This window comes from Camelus dromedarius, chromosome 6, assembly GCF_036321535.1.
Source record: "Camelus dromedarius isolate mCamDro1 chromosome 6, mCamDro1.pat, whole genome shotgun sequence".
Taxonomy (NCBI): Eukaryota; Metazoa; Chordata; class Mammalia; order Artiodactyla; family Camelidae; genus Camelus; species Camelus dromedarius.
In genome coordinates, this window is record NC_087441.1 from 82,459,198 (window position 1) to 82,475,079 (window position 15,882).

Sequence of the window (15,882 nt, forward strand, 5' to 3'; positions counted from 1 at the left end):
CAGGCTGTCTAAGGCCAGCTCTGAACAAAGATAGGGTGATAGGCTGTGCAGCTGGACACTCCCCAGTCGAATGGGATTTCCACCTTAGTTTTTAGAATCAGGCAGATGAGTTCAAATCTTACCTTTACCAGTTATTAGCTTTGTGACCTTGAGGAAGAAACTTTACTTTTTTGGGGACAAATTTTCTTTATCTGTAAATAAGTTCAGTATTTATTTTAGGGTTTTTGTTTTAGAATTGAGTGAGCTAATTCCCTCATTTATTCCTAAAATACTGATCACATGGTTCTATGCTGGTGACTTAGTGGTTGATTACTAAGGGACTCAGTAGTGAGAATGTGGGTGAGGCTCCCTGGATAAAAGAGCTTATATTCCATGATATGCTTGTAAAAGACTGGATTGCAGTGGATTTTTAGTAAATGTCCATTCCTTTCCTAATCCCCATTGATTGTGTATATATCTTTATACTAATATATGAACAATTTTTTATTGCAATTTAAGTCTTTTTGTAGTATTTAAAGTATGTAGCTATAACAAAAATACGTGAAATAAAATGATTTGACTTTTATTTTCTTTTCAATAAGCAAAACAAAATAAAATAGAAAAGAAAAGAAAAAGTTTTGAAGGAGTAGAAATAATTATATTTCCGTGGAATCGACTCTCTATGTTAGGTTTTTCCGTTGTGTTCTTAAACAGCATATAAAATTGACAGGTTTTGACTTCAGTGTTGATAGCTGGGTGAGTATAGTTTCTTTTTGTGGTTGTCTTTGATGAATTATTTGCACTAGATCATAAATAATGTGCATGTTACATATTGGAAACGAGGAAAGAGTGGAGACATACTACCTCCAATGCAGTCATTTTGTTACCGAGTCCAAACTCATTCTGCTCACCAAATGACAGGCCAATAAACTGGGAGATGAGGTGTTGGAGCAAGGAATAGTGACTTTATTTGCAAAGCTGGCAGACCCAAAAGATGGCAGACTGATGTCCTGGAGAACCATCTTCCCCAAGTCAGAATTGAGTCTCCTTTTATACTAAAAAGGGGCGGGGCTGCAGTTGGTTGTTGGAAACTTCTTGTTGTATGAATTGCTTGTCCTTTGAATCCGCTGTTCTTGCAGCTGTCCATGTGGATCAAATCATGTTGCCCCTGTAAAACCTCCAAAAACAAAACAAAGTTATTCTCTATTTTGCAACTTGCCATCTCTACATAAGTGCAGATTAGTTAGCATCCTTCAAGATCACGGCCAGGAGTAGAGGCTGTCCTGGATATTTCAGTCTAAAGGCAACTTTCTTTTACAAATGGTGCAGAGATAGCAAGTCTGAGCCAAGAAAACAAGGCACAGGGTTAAAGCCAAAGGAACAGACCTAACAAGGGGTCAAAATTGTTCTTTTCTATTACAATTCCCTTTTCCGCTTCATAGATAATTTTAGTAAGAAACATGAGCAATTTTGTATTTTTGCTCCTTAATAACCGATAAGTGGGCCAACTATATTTTTGTGAGCAGGGATGCTGTGCGGGCATAGGGGTCACAGCAAACTCTTGTTGGGGGTGGCCGACCCTGGAACATGTCTGATGCCCCGTGAGTGTTGGTGAGGGTCCCCCTAGCCAGCGGCTCTCTTCAGGAGCCAGCATATGGGCATTGATATCTGGAGACCTCATTTTCGGCTGCAGGAAATTTTTTAGATACTGCGATTGATAAATCACTCCAGCTGGGGATAATTAGGGAAAAAAGGAAAAGGAAAAGGGTTTGGAGTAGAGTAGAAGAGAAGGACATCAGATCACGGAGCCTGAGTGCTTGGCAGCGTGGCTTCGGTGGAGAGGGGAGCAGACGTGGGGAGGGGCCTGGCCCCGGAACCAGCTCCTGCACCTGTCCCCGTGCCCAAGCCACATAGCTTTTAATTGGGCCACCTCTCTGGGCTGGATGTCACCCTGGGCAGAACCTTGAGAATCGAAGGTAAGGGGTGGGCAGCACTCACCTAGGGGGTCACTGTGGATTTCGGTCAAGTCCACAGTGCCTTTCCTGGTCATGTGTCTTCACTTGTCCTTTATCTCAGGATCTGAGGAGGAGGAGAAAGGAACTCAGGTAGAGATCCAGGAAGATATCCGACTGTGTTAAGAGAGGACAGACACAGTGACACGGGGAGCGAGGACACTTGCAGCAAATTAAAATGACTTCACAACTATTGCTTCAGAGCTGCCGGTGTGAGAAAGCCTAAGCCTGTCTCAGAGATTCCGGGGACAAGTGGAAAGGAATGGCAAAATTTCCGCTGAAAATTGAAATTTTGTTAAATAGCCTGCTACTGTTGCTTGTATCACTTGAATGAATGCAGGCATATTTCTGTGGGCATTTATAGGTTCACTCAACCCCACCAGCCCCTCTTGCCCCCATCGGGGATGGGATTTCTCAAGCACAGTGCCCCTCCTGCTTGGGTGGGCCACGCTGCGTGTCCTCGCCTGGGGCCGAGCTGCTGCAGGGCACTGAGTCCCCGAGGCGCGGCCTGGGAGACACGTCAGGAATATCTCTGCTCTCGACTGAGGGCCTCCTTTTCCCCCTGCAGTGTAAGAATGCCAGTGACTGAGTTAGAAGCATGCTCCCAAGCTGTCCGTGTCCTTGCCATTAAGAAGCGGACCCTGGAAGCTTCCAAATTCTCCAGAATGCGTTCTACATTCACCTTCGGCAGGTGAGGGTATGTCTTTACACAAGTGGAGGAATTACTGCCGTTTTCCTGGAACTTACTCACCACTAGTCCATCTGATTTTTCTGTGCTAGGATTCAGTATGGCCTGCTAAAATATCTGGAGTCAGATCTTGAAACACTGATGAAGAGGATCATTTATTTTATTTCTATATATGATAGCCTTTTACTTTCAAAATTCAGAATTTTTGGTTCTTTCAGGAATTTTTAGGGGGTTGGCGAAACAACTTTGCTCTTACCATCTTTGAGACCTGTTGCTTTGTGCCTCTCACCTGTCTTCTGTCACTTGTGTGGCGATTCCATTTGTGACCCTCTCCGGGTTGTTCATGTTATAAAACATATAGTCTGTTAAAGTACAGTCCCTTTTACTCCGAAGACATTCCACAAATACTACTAAAACCTGGGTGTGGTTTTAAGAAGACAGAATCATTAGAACATGTACTTGCAGGTTGCTAGTGCAAAGTCCCCAAATCAATAGTCTAGCTCAACATCTAAAATCTTTCTTATCTACCTTGGATTTGTATGGATAAGTGATGCAGTTTGGTAAGAACTCAAGACCAGGGTTAGAATACAGGCTGGTGTAGCTCAGCAGGTCCTCCAGATCCAGCTCCGTGCCAGAGGGCGGGGTTGAGGGGGAGAGGGCTGGGCCTTGGGGAAAGGGGAGGGCCAAGATGGAGGGGTGTCCTGCCGTTCCTGAGCTCAAAGTTTCATGGCAAACACCTACACCAGGTGAAAAACTTGGAGTTTCTTCTAAGAACAGTAGGTTTGAAAAGAGTCATAAAAGCACGGGAGTGACAATATCCCTTTTATTTCTAGTATTGGAGAGCGGCTGTGGGGCCACATGTGAGATTCGTGAGTCCAGGTGTGCAGTGTTGGTGGCTTCCACCTGAGCGGTGGGACATTCACTGGGAAAAAACGAACAGACTTTAGGCATGTTTAGATGGTAAAAAGGAAAGGATGAATGATGTCTGTGAAGGTAGGATGGAGTTAGGCCCAGGTTTCTTGGTGGATTAATGAGGTAAGTGATGGTCCTTCTGTGCTCTGAGGAGGGAAAGCTGCAGAGGGAGCTCTGGGGGAAAACTGATGAGTTCAGCTGTGGGTAAAGTGAAAGGCTGTTCGATGTGTGGTCTGGGAGCTCAGGTGAGAGCCAGTAGCGAGTAGCGGGAGGGGAGAGAGACTGTCAAATCATTTTGTGAGCATACAAATAATTATGATTAATGATACCCTTACGTCTCTACATTCTGGATTTAAAACCCATTAACATTTTGCTATATTGACTGCAGAGGTTCCTAATTTTTTTTAACAGAAATAAAAAAAATAGAAACAAAATAGTGGAGTTAATGAACATCATAGAGTTGATGTGTGTCCTTGTATGTATTTTGATACCTCATCTGTTTATAACCATAATCTATAAAAAGTTAACTAGTTTAGCATAAGAGTTAAACAGAGGGACGTGACACACAGTTTTGGGGCTTGAAGCTGATCTTCTCAGGCAAATTATGTCGCCTCTCTGTGCCTTAGTTCCATCTTCTGTGACTGCCCCCGGGCTCCTCATCACAGCTGATTTCCTAGACTAGATGTTGGGAGGGAGGCTGCTGAAGGGAATAAGAAGTGGCAACTGCTAGGGACACTGAAGGGAGACACAAAAAGTGATTAAAGCCGATAAACTCAGTACAAACAAATACTCTCAAAAGAGAAAGAATTCCGCAGTGTTTTGAGCCACTTAGTGTATGGGAAACAAAACCACGTGGACCCAAAGCTCTTGAGCATGTGAATATTGTGGGTGGGAGGGTGTCATCAGAAAAGGGTTGAGAAAAGGCCTTTTGGTTTCCCTTGACGTGTCCAGTAAGGATAGGGAGCAGAAGAGAAAACCCCCTGCTTCAATGTGGAAGCTGCTGTTTTGTGAAAAACTGACCAAAATTTGGAGACCAGTCATCAGCGGTGCTGGCAAATGAAGAGACTTCGGGATTGGGTGGGGCACTTGCTGCGACTTCCAGGTGACCTGCTGGCTGGGGGCTGTGTGGCGGGCAGTAGGTTTGCAGGGTGACCCGGGCATAAACCCTGGCTCTGAGGCTGCTGGTCTGATTAGCAAACCTGGGCACTCGCAGTCCTAATGGGGCAGCTCGGGATGTGGCCTGGGACACCTTGGGATGTGGCCTGGGACACCTTCTGTGCTGAGGGCGAAAAGAGGGCTTCCCTGAGGGGGTGTCCCTGCGGAGATTGGAAACGTCCTCCTGCAGGGGAGGAAGAGCCTCTGAGCAGGGTGCTGGATGCACAGGCAAGACCACCCTGAGCACGGAGGTTTTGGGGAGCTGGAAGTCACACAGTGTCCCGAGCAGCGTTGTTTCTGAGAAATTAGAGGGAGAAGAGGCTGAAAAGGCAGGCTAGTTTCAGACACTGTGGTGGGTTATGAGTGACAGTAAAGGACTGGTCCGGCAGGCACGAGAGAACCCTGTGGGAGTCCCAGCGGGGGCGTCACACTGGAGGGTGTAGCTGGGTTACAGACTTTGCCACTTATTAGCTGTGTGACTTTGAGCAAGATCACCCCACCTCTCTCTATATATCTTCATCTGTAAAATGACACAGTGACAAGCTCGTGTCATCAGAAGGCTTAGTTTAGCTCTGATCCTCTGTGTCCAGTCTTGTCAGTGCTTCCCTGCAAGGTTCTGCATTGGCTGCTATTACCCTCAGATGGGAGGGCGTAGAGGGACATTGTAGCACCTGACGGCAGGAAGGGGTTGCTTTAAAAACAGACATATAGCCGCCTGCAGCTGCAGGCCTGCAGGCAGTTTGATTGATGGTCCTGGAGAGGACTTTGGAGGCCTTAACATCGTTTTAAGACTTGTTTTCCCTTGGGGGCAGCATTTGCCTTTGCAGATTAATGTTGAAGATTTGGGCTTCTTGCAAAGCTGTCTTCAGAGATGGTTATATACGTAACATATCGTATAAAATAAAACGCTTTTATTTAATGTGTGGGACTTTGCAGCTGTTGGGAATAGCTCTGTTGGCCTGGTCTCCACGGAGGACACTAGGCGTCAGCAGAGCGTGCGGGAGGGCAGGCAGCTCGCCATGCTGCTGTGGGGTGTTCTCCCCAGCACGGCACTCTGGTGAGTTGACTCTTCTCTGAGTTTGGTTGCCAGATGAGCAGACATCAAATTAATGAGTTCTGGTGGGATTGTATAATGACAGGAAAAAAGAGGGTCCCGTAGATTTTCTGGACTAGAACATGCTTTTGGTTCCTGATCCAGTGTGTTACATTACAGAATTGATGAGTTGTGTCTATTCTGGGACTTGTCAACTGAAAGAAATGTGTAGCCTGAAAGTTTAGAGTTATGATTTATTTGGCGGGAGGACTCAAGCCGGGATGACAGCCTCTGAGATCACTCTGAGGGACTGCTCCCAAGAGGTTGGGGAGGAGCTAGGATATATAGGAACTTTACAACAAAGACCAGGTAGTTGGAACAATAAAACATTGTTTGTTATCTAAAGAAAGCCAGGTATGTCAAGTTAAAGAGTTTAGTTATTTTCTATGTATCATTTGGGCTCACTGGATTCATTCTTTAGACAAGCACCTAGCTATCTAGGGCAAGTATTCTGTCTTTTCTTATTCTCATTCTGTTCAGAGGGCACTGTTGTGAGTGGCTGTAGAGGCTGGTCTTCAGGCCTGTCCTCGCTGGGGGATGGCGGCAGCCGCTGATGTCTTGGTTTCAGCATTATTTGTTTCCTGACATGGTTGCAGTATTTTCATTCACATTGTAGTATTTTCATTCACAGACTGATTGTGGATAATCTGGAAACTTGGAAAGGAACCGAGATAGAATTACTGCAGGTACCTTCTACTTTAATATTCCGTGTGCAAACATAAACACGGATGAAGCATACATTTGAATTTGGTGGTGTAGGGAATGGTTTCTGCACATTACAGGAGAAGGCAAGGCAGAATTCCTCTACTTTGTTGGCAGGGATGTGGGTCCACCTGTCTTTTCTGTAGCGGTTTCTGAGAGCAGTTTATGGTAACTAACAAACATTGACAAACGGTGGCACACATTGCATTTAAGAGCTGGCCTGTGCAAACTTGTATATTGGGCAGGTGGATTGGAGAGAGATGTAGCCCAGGCCTGGGCTCAGATACAGGTTTAAATCGCCATTTCCTCACCAAAGGGCCTTGGACTAGAGTGTAACCTCCCTTAACCTGTTGGTGAATCTGTGAAATGTGCATTGTAATATTCGTTTCTTCCTGGGTTTTTTGTAAGTTGTAAACAGTATTATAACACTCATGAAACACTTAACAAACAGGCACTTAGCAGTGTTCACTGTGTCTGTCCGCCCCGCTTAGCGTGTGTCACAGCCATAAAGGTCGCATGTGCCTTTTGAGGATGCACTGGTAGCCCCTTGAATAGGTTGTGAATTTGGTGATTTCCTTTAATCCTTGAAACTCTATATGCCATGGGCAGTTATTTTCATGGACAGATGAGGAATCTCAGGGTAAAGAAGACTGTGTAATTTGCCCAAAGTCAGACCATAATTTTGGGTGCTGGGGCCTCGGTTCAGCATGGGCCCTTGGGCCTTCTGCCCTCTCCGTTCAGCCCCAGAGCCAGACGTGTGGTCGCCTGTCTCCCAGCCCAGAATATCCAGTAGGCAGCAACACAAACCTGGACCTGTGCTGCTTAAGCAAAACTCCGGAGGGGAGGCAGGTAGTAAGGGGATAAATGTAAAAACAGACAACTGCAAATTGTGATCAGCTCTGAGAAGGAAAGGAACACGCCTCGCCAAGCAGAGCTGGGAGCTTTCCCTTCGGGGCTGCTCTGGGGGCGTTCATCTCAGCTAAACAAACTCCGGTCCTGCACCAACGCAGGAAGGCAGGGCGCGTGTGACCAGGTTGACTTAGCCTCGTTGATCATAATCATTCCCCATTCAGCGGCAGCTCTTACGGGCACTTACCTAGTAAACAGATTTTGGCCATAATCATAACGCACTTTGCTTTGTAGTTTTATTGGCCTCACATTTGAGATGAGGTAACTGAAGCTGGGGAGTTTGTTGCATGCCCGTGATTACTTTGGAAATACCCCCACTGGTCTTTCAACCTAGACCGGTGAGGCTGTTATATCCCAGCCCTGTGAATGATATCGTGTAGCTTCTACCAAGTGGCGCAAATGACTGACATTGATTTTTCTTAATTCGTAGGAAATGGTATGTGACAATAAGAGAAAAAGGTAGTCAGAAATTGTTTGGAAAACTAGAACAACATCCAATTCTTCCCCAGCTGGGGAAGCGTACCCAGTGTCACTCACCCCACTCACTGCCTGGCATCTCCTCCCTGCCGACTCCGTGTTCAGAAGCCACTCTGAGCCTTTGAAGAACATTTTGCCTCATGACACTGTTGACTAGGACCTGCGGCCTCTCTGTCCCTGGTTAACTCTCTCTTCAAAGCCATTTAAATTTTATGCAGGCTCCTCAGCTCAGATGTAAGTATAGCCTCTTTATACTTCTTGATGCAGCTCCTTAGTGAAGATCTTTCGAAGGAAATATAGCCAAAACCTGGGAGGTATGCACACAGTGACTGCAACCTCAGCACTTTGTGAAGTTCAGAATCAGAGGGGTGGGAGACTCAGGAAAGGCTTTTTAAGGTAGAAAGGGGAAAGTGAAAGGACGCAAGCTGTGTGAGACTGAAGCATCTCGGTTCCAGCTAGCAAGGCAGCTGCGTTCAGGATGGTATGTGAGGAGTACAGAGTTCTCACAAAGAAAGAAGGGGTGGGATGGGAGGGAGGACAGATAGATTCTTTACTAGGGAAGGAAAAAGTGCGCTGAAAACTTCCTGGTTGAATAAGAGGACTGTGACATGATGTGCTTGTATTTTGGAGAGAAGGGTTTTGTGGGGACAGGCCTAGGAGAACGCTGTCTGGCTAGGGGGTCAGCACAACAGGGAACCACAGAGAACAGGGCCAACCTCAGGGCCCCTGCTGGGGGAGGGGCTGCCCGCCATTTTGAGCCCTGGGGGCTGCTTCTGTCCCTTAGCTGGGGCCTCAGAACTCCCTTCATATCCCAGTCCTGTTGATACAAGAAAACAGATGTGGGGCATGGGAAGGGCTGTGTCCCAGGTTTTGGTTGAGCCCCTGGAATGTGCCCCACCAGACGTGGGTCCTTGGCTTCCTGCAGGAAAGATTTCAAAAGCAAGCCACTGTTGAGTAATGGTAGATTTATTCACAGAGACACATTGAAAGGCAAGAGAAAGGCCACGAGTTGTGGGGTTCGGGTGCTCAGATTAAAAGTAGGTACACACTCCACAGACAGTGTGGGCCTTCTCGGAAGAAGGAGAGAGAGTGTTGACCGCGAGGTGGCGCTGTGTTGCTCGTTTTCTTGGGCTTGGTTGTTTCATATGCTAATAAGTAGACTGAGCAGCCTAAGGGCAAGGGGCTGGGATTCCCAGGGAGTTGGCCATTTCCCACCCTGTGACCTTTTGTGGCTAGCCTTGGGATGGCCATGGTGCCTTGGGGCATGTTATTCACCATGTTACTATTACAATGGGTGTATAATGAAGCTCAAGCTCTGCTAGAAGTTATATCTCTTCATCTTGAGCCTCAAGGCCTATTGGGGATTGAATCCTTCACCATTTTGATGTTAATTGTTGTGGCCTTCCTTGAATGGCTGTGCTCTGCCCCCTTCCATCCTGTCTCACTGTGATGACACAGAGAGAGCAAAGGCCGGGCCCTACCCGTGCTCCTGTATTTAACAGGGGGAGGGGTGGTGTGGGCTGAGGATGACTCTGAGTGGTGAGAAGGATGTTTCAGATTTTCCCACCTGGGACATGGGGACCTGCCAGCAGCCACTGCAGATTTATCTCACGGGCATTATCGCTTGTGTCACTCATCGTTTCTATTTTTCTTTTATTTTTTTCAAGTATTTAATCTAAATTTAATATCAGGTTTTTTTAGTAAAGATATTTCTCTTTTTGTTTTCCTTGGGGCTCTTTAGGGGGTAGATAATTAGGTTTATTTATCTGTTCGTGGAGGCCCTGGCACTTGAACCCAGGAAACCGTGCACGCTAAGCACACGCTCTACCACTGAGCTCTACCACCCGTCCCATCTTCTTTTACTTTTTGCTTTAGCTGCCAAGAATCTTACAGCTGAATTTCTAGTCGGCCTTTAACACTTACCCTAACTTCATGGCATTCATTTTTATGACTTTACCTTCCCCTGGTTTCATTTAAGTATTCAATCTCCATTTTGTCTTCACTCTCACTTTTGTCTTTTTGTTGATATGGTTGTTAAGCCGTGTTTAAAAAAATTGTTTAATTTCTCTTTTAGCAGGAGGCTGAAAGTAAATAAATATGTAAACAAACTTATCACACTTAAATATTTTATACTTTCTAAGCTGTTTAGTAGTTACTTAAAAACCGAATTGAATACTAAAGTGATAAAATTTTTAAATTATTTTTTAATTTTTTATAAAGGTATAGCTGATTTACAAAATGATATAAGTTTCAGGTGTACAATAGTTGCACAATTTTTATTTTTATGTTCCATTTATAGTTATTGTAAAACATTGGCTATATTCCCTGTGTTGTAAGATCCATCCCTGTAGCGTGTTTATGTTAGATGGAGCAGTTTGTATAAGAAAGCTGGGTAACGCAGAGTCTGGGGAGTGGCTCTGTCTAACCCATGTTCATGGTCACCCTTCCTGTCAGAGCCCAGGCCCTCACTCCTCTCTGCAGGGGAGTGAGTGGAGGCAGCCCTCATCAGCGCTGGCACCACCCTCTGAGTGGCAGTGACAACAGTGACTCTCTGTGGACATGCAAATTGTTGTTCCAGGATCTTTACATGCATTTCTGCATTTATTAATTAAAGCCCTCCTGTGAGGAATCATTTTATGTTTTTAATGAATAATACATTTTATTTTGATTTTGATAGACTTCAAACCTCCAGAAAATGTACTGGAATAGTACAATAAACGCTTAGAGCATTTCACCTAAAAGGGCACTATTTGCCCTTTTGTGTGTGGCTTATTTTAGTATAAACTTTCAAGGTCCATCCATGTTGTAGCCTCAATCAGTAATTTATTCTTTTGATTTGATAATATCTTTTTTCTTTTTCTCGTTTTTGTCTATTTAAAAATATTTTCATTGAATTCTAGTCAGTTTATAATGTTGCATCAGTTTCTTGTGTACAGCACAACACTTCATTTATATAGAAACATACCTGTATTCATTTTCATATTCTTTTTCAACATAAGTTACTATAAGATACTAAATATATTCTCCTGTGCTATACAGTATAAACTTGCTGTTTACTCTATACATACTATCTGCAAATCTTGAACTCCCAATTTATTCCTTCCCACACCCTCTCCCCTCTGGTAACCATAGTTTGGTTTCGATGTCTCTGTGTCTGTTTCTGTTCTGTAGATAAGTTTATCTTTTTGTTTGGTTGTTTTTTCATTTTTTGTTTTTTTTTTAGATTCCACATGTGAGCGATCTCATATGGTATTTTTCTCTCTCTTTCTGGGTTACTTCAATTAGAATGACATTCTCCAGGTCCATTCATGTTGCTACAAATGGCATTATTTTATTATTATTTTTTATGGTGAAAAGTAGTCTATTGTACAAATATACTACAACCTCTTTATCCAGTCATCTGTCAGTGGACATTTAGGTTGTTTCCATGTCTTGCTATTGTAAATAGTGCTGCTGTGAACATTGGGGTGTAGGTGTCTTTTTGAATTAGGGTTCCTTCTGGATATGTGCCTAAGAGTGGGATTGCTGGGTCATATGGGAGGTCAATTTTTTGTCTTTTGAGGAACCTCTATACTGTTTTCCACAATGGCTCCACCAAACTGCATTCCCACCACAGTGTAGGAGGGTTCCCTATTCTCCACAGACTCTCCAGCATTTATTGTTTGTGAACTTCTGAATGATGGCTATTCGGACTGGCTAGATGTGATATTTGATTGCAGTTTTGATTTGCATTTCTCTGATAATGATATTGAGCATTTTTTCATGTGCCTATCGGCCATTTGTATGTCTTCATTGGAGAAAAGTCTCTTTAGGTCTTCTGCCCATTTTTGGATTGAGTTGTTTGTTTTTCTTTCTTATGAAGTGTAAAAGCTGTTTATATATTCTGGGAATTAAGCCCTTGTCAGTCTCATTTATTGCAAATATTTTCTCTCATTCCATAGGTTGTCTTTTTGTTTTGCTTACTGTTTCCTTTGCTGTGAAAAAGCTTGTAAGTTTAATTACATCCCACTTGTATATTTTTGCTTGTATTTCTATTGCTTGAGTAGACTGCTCTAGGAGAACATTGCTGAGATGTATGCCAGATGTTTTGCCTATGTTTTCTTCTAAGAGGTTTATAGTGTCTTGTCTACATGTTTAAGTCTTTAAGCCATTTTGAATTTATTTTTGTGTATGCTGTGAGGGAGTAGTCTAACTTCATTGATTTACATGCAGCTGTCCAGTTTTCCCTACACCATTTTCTGAAGAGGCTGTCTTTATTCCATTGTATGTTCTCACCTCCTTTGTCAAAGATTCAATGACCAAAAGTTTGTGGGACTATTCTTGGTAATTTTGTTTATCCGTTCATTGATGGATATTGTTTGTAACCTTTGGCTACTCTGAATGATACTGCCATGAATATTGATGTGCAAGTTTTTGTGAGAATATGTTTTCATTCTGTTGGCTGTACAGTTGGCCAGCCATATCTGTAGTTTCCACTTCATAGATCCAGATGTCTGATTGTAAAGGGACTCGAACATCCTAGGATTATGGAATCCAGGCTGGGGTGTTCCTGAAACCAACCCCCCGAGGATACTAAGGGATGACTCTACATGTAGGAGGGAAATTGCTGAGCCATATAACTCTAACCTTTTGAGGAAACAACAGACTTCTCCAAAGAAGCTGCACCATTGTCCCTTTCCACTGGCCGCATATGAGGTATCTCTGCCTCCTGAACAAAACTTGTTATTGTGCATGTTTTGATTATAACCATCCTGGTGGTTGTAAAATAAGATCTCATTTTCATTTTGATTTGGCTAGTGATGCTGAGCTTCTTTTCATATGCTTATTGGCCATTTGTGTATTTTTTTAAATCCTTGGAAAATTTAAACATTGGGTCGATTTTCTTTGTATTGTTCAGGTGTAAGCATTTGTTATATATCCTGAATACTAATCTCTTATTAGATACATGCTTTGTAAAATTTTTCTCCTATTCTGCAGATTGTGCTTTCACTTTAGTTCTTTTAAACATTAAAACAATTTCTTTACAGGTGAGGTAATTAGATGTATTGATTTATTTTATTTTTCTTGCTAAGCACGCCCTCTATCAGTTGAGATACCCCCTTCCCCTGTCATTTCCCTTTCTTGATGATGTCCTCTGTAACAAAAAGATTTTAATTTTGATGAAGTCCAGTTTATCTGCTTTTTTCTTCTATCACTTGTGCTCTTCGTATTGTATCTAGGAAACCAAAGCCTATCCTAGGACCTCAAAGATTTATACTGTGTCTTCTTTTAGAAAGTTTATAGGTTTAGTTTTTACGTTTCTGTCTCTGATCCATTTTGAATTAATTTTTATTTGTTATATAAAATATGGGGGTCCAGATTCCAGATTCATTCTTTTGCCTGCAGATACCCAGCTTTCCCTGCACCATTTGTTGAATAGACAATTCTTTCCATGGAGTGTTGTTGGCACCCTTGTGGAAAACTGACTGTAAATGTAAGTTTTTTCCCCTGGGATTTTATTGTGTCTCATAGATTTATTTATCCAAACTTATGCCAGTACCATACTGACTTAGTACTATAGCTTTTTAGTACCCTTTAAAGTGAGTCCTCCCACTTTGCTCTGCTTCTTCAAGATTGCTTTGGCTGTCCTGGGCCCCTTGCAATTCCATATGAATTTTGGGATAAGTTTTTCAATTTTTGCAAAGAAGTCAGCTGGAATTTTGATAGGGATTCCACTGAATTTGTAAATCACTTTGGGAAGTCTTAACATTTTTAACAATATTGTCTACCATTCTATCAACATGAGATGTCTTCCATATATGTAGATCTTTTAAAATTTTTTGGTGATACTTCAAAATATTCAATGTACAAATCTTGTAAATTTTTGTTAAATGTATCTCTCATTTTATTTTTAATGCTGTTGTAAATGGAAAGGCTGAGCTTCTTGAGGGTAGGACTATATATCAATTTGTTTATTTCTAGGATTTCTACGCAGCAACTACCCTAGGTTTATATTTGCTACATAAATCTATCCACAACTCTTCCCACCCCCATGTTATAAGAAACCAAGACCCAGGTTAAGTAAGCTACCTGAACACCTATGTGGAAGTGAGAAATGAGACCCTTGGGTGGGGCTTTGTGAAGATAATACTGAGAGCTTATTTAGGATGGTTTCATCTTAATTTCTTTTAAACAACACTTTCAGAGTAGTCAGATATATTAAGAACATGCCCTTTTGATGTGCAGAGGAGCTAAGACTATTATCAAATAATTTCTAGAGAGAGTGTTGTACTTGAAATCTAATTTGCATCAATCTTTGAAGATTTATCTTTCAGGAGCTTTGACTAAAGAACACCTGTCTTTATTCATTAGTGACAATTAAATGCTCAAGCAACATGTAATAGTCTGAGAAACTGCCCCCGCCCCGTAGTGCTGGGTGGCTGCAGCTGTAACCGGAGTCAGTGCTTACCTTTCCCAGTATGCTTGTGCTGATCTGCTCAAAGCGGTTCGTCCAACAGTGTGTCTGTAGTCTGTTGGACATAGCCATAAAACATTGAGTTAAGGTTGCTGGAATGCATTATATTCTTATTAATAATAAGTAAGCACATATTGAGTGCTTACTGTATGTTGGGAATTGTCCCTCAGACTCACATGAATATTATTTCTCTTAAAACCTCACATATTTCCTTGTTATTCTCACTTTACAGATAAGGAGACTGAGAATTAAGTCTTCTCTCTTTTGGGTGGAGCTCATTATCAATGACGGGAAGTTGTAAGGAAAAAGATATTGATTCATTCTGAGAAAACATTTTTCTGAGAGTCAGCAGTGAAGAAGGTGGACACTGAAGAAGGTGATCATTGTTCGATTGAGACGAGCCCCGGGTTGTACGGAGTCAGCATCCCTGTCCTGGACACAGCCAGTGTAGAGCTGCGTGGTGGGTGAGGCAGCGATGCCGCGCAGGGAACGTGGATGCCGGGCCATTGGGCTGTGCTCAGGCCCGGTGGGGCTTTCTCCTAAGGGCAGTGGACCGTCATTGACAGATTTTAAGTAGGGGAGTGGGGTGCTCTCGTAGATCACTTTTGTCTTGTAGAATGCTTAGAAACATTTAGAAGGCTCAGCAGGAGGTGATGTGATGAGTCAGATTAGGGTGGCTGCCAGGTGTAGGAGTGTAGAATTTTCAAGTGGTTTTCAGTCCCAGTTTTGTGTCTCAGTAGCCGTGTCACTTTGGATGATGCACTCAAGGAAGAGAAACAATTTATGTAATCAATAAATGAAGTGATGTACCGACCTCCCAGGACTGCTGTGGAGATCCAGTGAGATAACGTGTGCACAGTGTGCAGCATGGTACCCAGCACAGAGTCAGTGCTGAGTGAGTGCCAGTGAGTATCTGTTAGGACAGGTGTGGGTGGTGGGACTTGGTGAATGAGGAAATCTGGGCCCTGAAGGAGGGGTACAGTCACATCTGTGAGTGATGGGCCTGAGCTGGGAGAGGCAGAGAGACCTTGCCCCCCAACCAGGGGCCCTGGGCATGACGGCTATGGGAGGAGCACCATGAAGTCAGCTCTTTGCAGGTGGAGTTGGAGTTGCCCTTGAGACATCTAAGTTCAGTTTCACGAGCTCAAAGAGGAGGTCTGGGCCCAGGCTGTGAATTTTCCTATAATCTTAATCCCTGAGGACGCCGAGGTATTGATCACTAAACATGAAGACATACTTTACAGGACAAGTGAATATTAGTGTCATCTCTGTCATCAAAGCTCACGTCTCTTTATTCATCACCCGCTTTGCTAATTGGGTACTTACAGAGCTCACTTCACCGACCTCCCATGGGCTCAGGCTCCACAGTAAAGTGCTGGTGAGCCTCCCTCCTTTCTAGAAGATGACACATTTTGCTGGTAGCCTTCTGTACCTCGCCAGAATTAGAATTTTAGTTTGTTGATTTAATTCTATTTTCTGTTAGCCATCTCCTGACAAGAGA

General features: G+C 43.3%; 1 protein-coding gene across 35 annotated transcripts in view; it reads left to right on the top strand.

Moving 5' to 3' along the window:
* The window catches only part of LOC135321522 (uncharacterized), a 196,292-nt gene that overhangs the window by 58,988 nt on the left and 121,422 nt on the right, over positions 1-15,882 (top strand). For 33 of the 35 annotated variants that reach the window (XR_010381358.1, XM_064487056.1, XM_064487072.1 and 30 more), the window contains 3 exons: positions 2,560-2,682; positions 13,313-13,400; positions 14,614-14,757. The exons of the other annotated variants lie outside the window; for them this stretch is intronic. The gene's annotated coding sequence lies outside the window, so the exon portion shown is untranslated. The remainder of the gene's footprint in view (positions 1-2,559; positions 2,683-13,312; positions 13,401-14,613; positions 14,758-15,882) is intronic. 35 annotated transcript variants of the gene reach the window in all.